A 6005-nucleotide genomic window follows, 5' to 3' on the forward strand; every position below is an offset into this window, starting at 1 on the left:
TCGGCTTGTGCCCTGCCCTTGCTACATTCCAACGCCCCATGGACACTGTGCTTTCGGGTCTCAAATGGAAAACCTGCTTAGTGTACCTGGACGACGTAATCGTGTTCTCCGCAACTTTTGAAGAACACTTCCAACGGCTTAAAGCGCTTCTGCAGTCCATCCTGTCCGCCGCCGGCCTCACCCTGAAGCCGGATAAGTGCCACTTTGGCTTCGGGGAACTACAGTTTCTCGGTCACGTCGTCAGCCACGCAGGTGTTCGCCCAGATCCTGAGAAAATTGCGGCCGTAGTACAGTTCCCAGTACCAACCGATAAAAAGGCTGTCAGGCGCTTTCTGGGCCTCTGTGCCTATTACCGCCGGTTTATTGCGGACTTTGCTCGCAATGCATCACCGTTAAATCGCCTGACGAGAGACGACGTTGCTTTTGTATGGGGCGACGAAGAGCAAGGTGCATTCACTGACTTGCGGGAACGTCTCCAGACACCTCCAGTGCTTGCTCACATTGATGAGATCGCTCCTACATTGCGCCACACTGATGCCAGCAATGTTGGCTTGGGAGATGTTCTTGTGCAGTGGCAGGAGGGCACAGAAAGAGTACTTCCCTATGCAAGCAGAACACTCTCACGCACAGAGGCCAATTACTTCACAACTGAGAAGAAATGCCTCGCCGTGGTATGGGCTGTTATGAAATTTCGCCCATATTTGTATGGCTGCCACTTCACAGTTATCAGCGACCACCATTCACTGTGTTGGTTGACAAACCTTAAAGACCCTTCGGGACGACTGGCGCGTTGGAGCCTACGGCTGCAAGAGTTTGACATGACTGTCAAGTACAAGTCGGGGAAACGACACACGGATGCTGACTGCCTGTCTCGATCGCCGATAGAGTCATCTGCTCCACCCGAAGAAGACTCGGCATTTCTTTGTGTCCTGGACACATCCACCATCGCCCAACAACAACGGGACGACCCTGAATTGCTTGAGCTCATCAATTACTTAGAGGGCAGATCTGCGAAACCGCCTAGAGTTTTCGCAAGAGGCCTGTTGTCGTTTTGTTTGCGGGCCAAAGTCCTCTACAAAAGAAACTTTTCTTCGACCGGGTCCCCCTATCTGCTCGTCATTCCTGCAGCTCTTCGTGCGGAAGTACTTCAAGCCTGTCACAACGAGGTGACTTCTGGTCACTTAGGCTACACGAGAACGTTGGCCAGAGTGAAGCAGAGGTACTACTGGCCGAGACTTAACACCACCGTGAAACATCACATTCGCACGTGCCTCGACTGCCAGAGGCGCAAGTCGCCTCCGTCGAAAGCAGCCGGCCTCCTGCAACCCGTCCAGGTTCCTCGAAGACCATTTGACCAAATAGGAATGGATATATTGGGTCCGCTTCCTACTTCTACTGCACGGAATCGCTTTGTTATCCTAGCAACCGACTATCTCACACGTTACGCTGAAACAAAGGCAATCCAGAGAAGCACAGCGGAAGAGGTGGCGCGCTTTTTCATTGAGCACATTGTGTTGCGACACGGCGCACCAACCGTCGTAAAAACAGACCGAGGAACCGCATTCACTGCTGCGCTTTTAGATCACGTTTTGCTGCTAAGTGGAACGGCGCATCGGAAATCAACCGCCTACCATCCACAAACCAACGGATTAACAGAACGCCTAAACAAAACAATTGAAGACATGCTCTCCATGTACGTGGATGTTGAACGTAAAAATTGGGACGACGTCCTACCGTATATCACCTTTGCAAATAACACAGCGAAACAAGAGACGACGCGCATGACTCCGTTCACCATTGTTTATGGGCGGGATGTACAAACGATGTTGGATGCTATGCTTCCACATGACTTTGACGACACTGATACGGACGCCGTTGTGTTTACGCAACGCGCAGAAGAGGCTCCGCAACTCGCGCGCTTGCGGATCTGCCAGCAGCAAGACTACGACGCCGGGCGCTATGACCGTCACCGTCGAATAGTAATCTATGACGTCGGCGACAGAGTGTGGGTTTAGACACCCATACGAAAACGAGGCCTCTCCGAGAAGCTGTTAAGGCGATACTTCGGACCATATCGAGTATTGCGCTGATTCAGTGACGTCACGTACGAAGTCGTCCCCGATAGTCCCAATTGTACGCGGCGCCGCACGCACCGTCCTGAATTTGTGCACATTCTCCGCATGAAGCCGTATGTGAGCGAATAACTATACGAGACACCCTTAACTCCGCAAGTGACACTTCTGGTCTAGCATCGGGACGATGCTCTCTTAGGGGGGGGGGGGGGGGACAAATGACGCGTGCGTCTGTTCTTGTATGCAGACGACAACGAAGATAGGGACATTAACGGATTTCGTCTAGTGGGTCAGTGGGATTCGGCGAGGACGAAGAAGATGTGTCTCTGGCCTGTTTTGTATTTGAATAAGTTGTCCTACGGCTATTGAACGTCTACATGTCTACAGTCCGCGTTGTACTGCGACACTATTCTATCTTAATAAACAATTAACCCCTTTGCAATCAGCGTCACTGGCATGCCTACTGTAACGTGACTTCGCTACACCCAAATCTTCAAGTTTCCCTCACTGACATCGAGGCGAACATCAACTGGCGCAGTCGACAGGATCGCGAAGTCTTTCTACTGAAGGCAAGTGATGTGTTGGTTGCTTGGGCGGAGAACAAGCAGGCGGGAAAGCATTGGGAGGCACCAAGAAAGGACACGATATCAGCATCGGAAAGACGGCGCAGAAAGCTACGAGCATGGCTGGAAGCTGGACAGTCTGCAGCAGGCTCATTGTTGCTGAGCGGAGCTGCAGGAATCTCGAAGAAGCACACCACAGGAATGCCGGAGATGCCACATGTGGAATAGCGATGTAGCGCAGCGGAGTTCGAGTCAGCAAGACTGGCGGGGTGAACCGCAGGAGCGCAGAAGACGTCAAGGGTTACACAGCGACGTAACGCCGTGGAGTTCGAGTCAGCAAGGCTGACGGGGTGAATCGCAGGAGCGCAGGTGACGTCAGAGGTGGCACAGCGCCGCAGCGCCGCGGAGTTCGAGTCGGCAAGGCTGACGGGGTGAACTGCAGGAGCGCAGGTGATGTCGAGGGCGGCATAGTAGCGGTGGCGACGTGGAGTTCGAGAGCAGTGAGCAGCCTGGAAAAAAAACTCGAAGGTTGCGGATTAGTTTCGCACCGCAAAACTATCAGCAGTTGCTGCTACAGAGAGCTGGTAGGAGCCGAGGTGGTGTCACAAGGGCCGGCGCATTGTTAACGCCAAAGGCACATGAACTTCTGGAACGCGTGAAAAGGAAGCTGGATGAAGAAGCGCAGGATAAAGCCACTCTCGAGCAAGTGTTTACCGCCACAGATATTGCGGTCGCCAACTGGCCGGCAGGGGGTACAGAGCTCAATGAGGAGACGGAGGAAGATATCGGTGCTTCGGTGGGCCTAGCTGGAAATGAAGCTGTGGGTTCAGATGATGTCACGCCTGTGGCTAGATTCAGGGCAGAACAGAAAGAGGATGATTCGCTGCATGAAGTTTGTACACAAGCAGTTGAAAGTACGCACGGAAGGAATGTGCAGGATAGATTGGCTTTTCATGAAAGCAAAATTAATGGCCAAATCCAGAAGCAATTGGTGTTGCCCGAATTCGAAAGGACAGGAGATTTAGAACTCGTGAATGACACACCGAGTGAGGAATCCTTGTATGAGGAAGAAACGAAGCAAAGGCTGAGGAGCACAGTGTCCAGGTTTTAAGCCCTGGAAACAAAGAAGGATCTGAGAACGGGACTCCGCCTTGTAACCTATTACTGCGATCATGCTCCTGAATATTCTAAATGGGTGTGCCCTCTCTCTGACTTGACCGACCGTGGGATACCCAAGGCATTCCCTCAGAATGAGGGAATGCCTTGGGTTTGAGTTTGAGTTTGAGTTTCCCTCACTGACATCGGGGCGAGCATCGACTCATAGGCACATTAACTAAATTAACAAGCATGGTGTTACACGCGCTCTAGCAAACATGAGCAATGTCACTCGATGACCGCGGAATATCGCTGACAAAACGCTGGAGTGAGGAAGCGCGGCAGCACAAGTGAGCGAATTGACCTTCGTACTGCTTTTGGCATCAGCGCGAACTAAGCCGCGAAAACACAGCGGACGGCGCACTCTGTCCCAGTCACAGATGGCTTGCGATAGAGCGGATCCGGCGGGCGCGCGCGGCCGTCCGGGTTGCGCCTAGCGGAATACGCCCTCCTCTCGCCCCCCCCCCCCCCCCCCCCCTCCGCATGCAAGGGTGAGCCGCGACCACCGGCTCACCCTAGCATCCGCTCACTCGCACGTACAGCATACGGCGTGCGGTGACAATTTTATTGCCTTAGGACTTTACGGTGCTGCCCGCCGCAGAAATGCGCCTGGAGTGTCCATATAATTACTATCGCAGTAAAAACTAAACTTCATAGTCTCATAAATAAATAGATCATAAATGAATTTTCAGACAAGGTAACATATACTTTATATACTTGAAAAGTAAGTGAAAGCATATAGGGATCACCCACTTTTTTAACGCAAAATATTTGGTGCGTCCGTATGTGAAGAAATTTGCCTAAGGCGCATTTCTCATTGATTGTTATCTCGTAACACAGAAACAAAAACGCAAGATTGCAGCCAGCTTCAAGCTAATCCATTTAAGAAGCTCCTCACACTAGCTTTCGTGCCTGTTTTCCCTATTTATAGGCTTGGAAAGGGCGTGTTGTGTCTGCCACAGATGTGAGAAGGCGTCGCAGGAACTTAGCGCCAGTCAGCGATTGTATAGCATATTGCACGTGGACGCCACTTCAGAAACTTCCTGGACACTCTAAATTAACAACTTTAACAGCCTTCGCGACTTATTTTTTCACCCCAAGTATTCACCACACAATGCCTAAGTAGACGCCTGAAATAAATACAAACACCAACGCTGCACATAGTTGCGTGGCACAGGTAAGATATGATTGCGACTGTTCCCGCCACTTTTCGTCATTTACGCAACGCTATAATTCCTAGTAATTGCATCTCTGGTGACTGCTTCTTAATTGTTAACCAACTGCCTAACAACCTAACAATAACCAGCAACAATGAATTCGCCGCTTAGCGCACATTAGGTTCACAGAAGGTGGATAAGTGTCACGTTATTAGTGGCAAGAGCATCGAGTGACACTCTTGTTTCTTTCGCAGCACTTCCGGTTCACCTCCTGAAACGACCGAGGAGGAAATTCAAAATAAATAAGAAGAAACAGAAAAACATGGTATGGTATAACATTCACGGGTTTCATCATATATATGATATCAAAGCACAAGTTTAGTAACAAGTTGAGTAACTGATGTGTCTGGAATAATTAGAGGTGATTAGAAATCACTGAGGTGACTGTGGCCGAAATTCAAGGTAAAGAAAACATGGTACAGTACAAATTTCATGGGTTTCATTATATATGTACCAGTGTGTAAGTTTAGTCACAAGTTGAGTTACTAAAGTATCTGGAATAATTTGAATTCGTTAGAAATTACTGATTACGGCACACCAAAGCACAGAACCTCTGGTATACTTAAAGCGTGCTCTAATGGAAGCACTGTGTAGGGAGGCCTATATGGCGCCCATGAACAAAATTCTTGACGAAGGCGTCGTGTTCTTGCGCGCACGATCCACGCGTCCACTACAAATTGAAAACAGCACCGCGCTCTCTTTCAGGCAAAATGCGCGATAGATACGCCGACACACACGGAACGACACGCACACAAGGCGTGTAACAGCAGATAAATGCGACTTCCAACAAATCTATGGACATCGTGTACTTTTTGTAAATAAATGCCTGATTCGATCATTAAATGTGTGCGTCAAATTTGGGTGTGTCGTCATTTTCGCGCCTTTTGTCTGAAGGTTCCAAGCCAACAAGTCCATATTTTTATCCTAACACCTTGTGGAAAGTTTATGAAGAAAAAGAAAAAAAAAGAATTGCTTGGCGTTGTTGCCGATTTTCAATA

Source organism: Dermacentor andersoni, chromosome 4 (genome assembly GCF_023375885.2).
Source record: "Dermacentor andersoni chromosome 4, qqDerAnde1_hic_scaffold, whole genome shotgun sequence".
NCBI lineage: Eukaryota > Metazoa > Arthropoda > Arachnida > Ixodida > Ixodidae > Dermacentor > Dermacentor andersoni.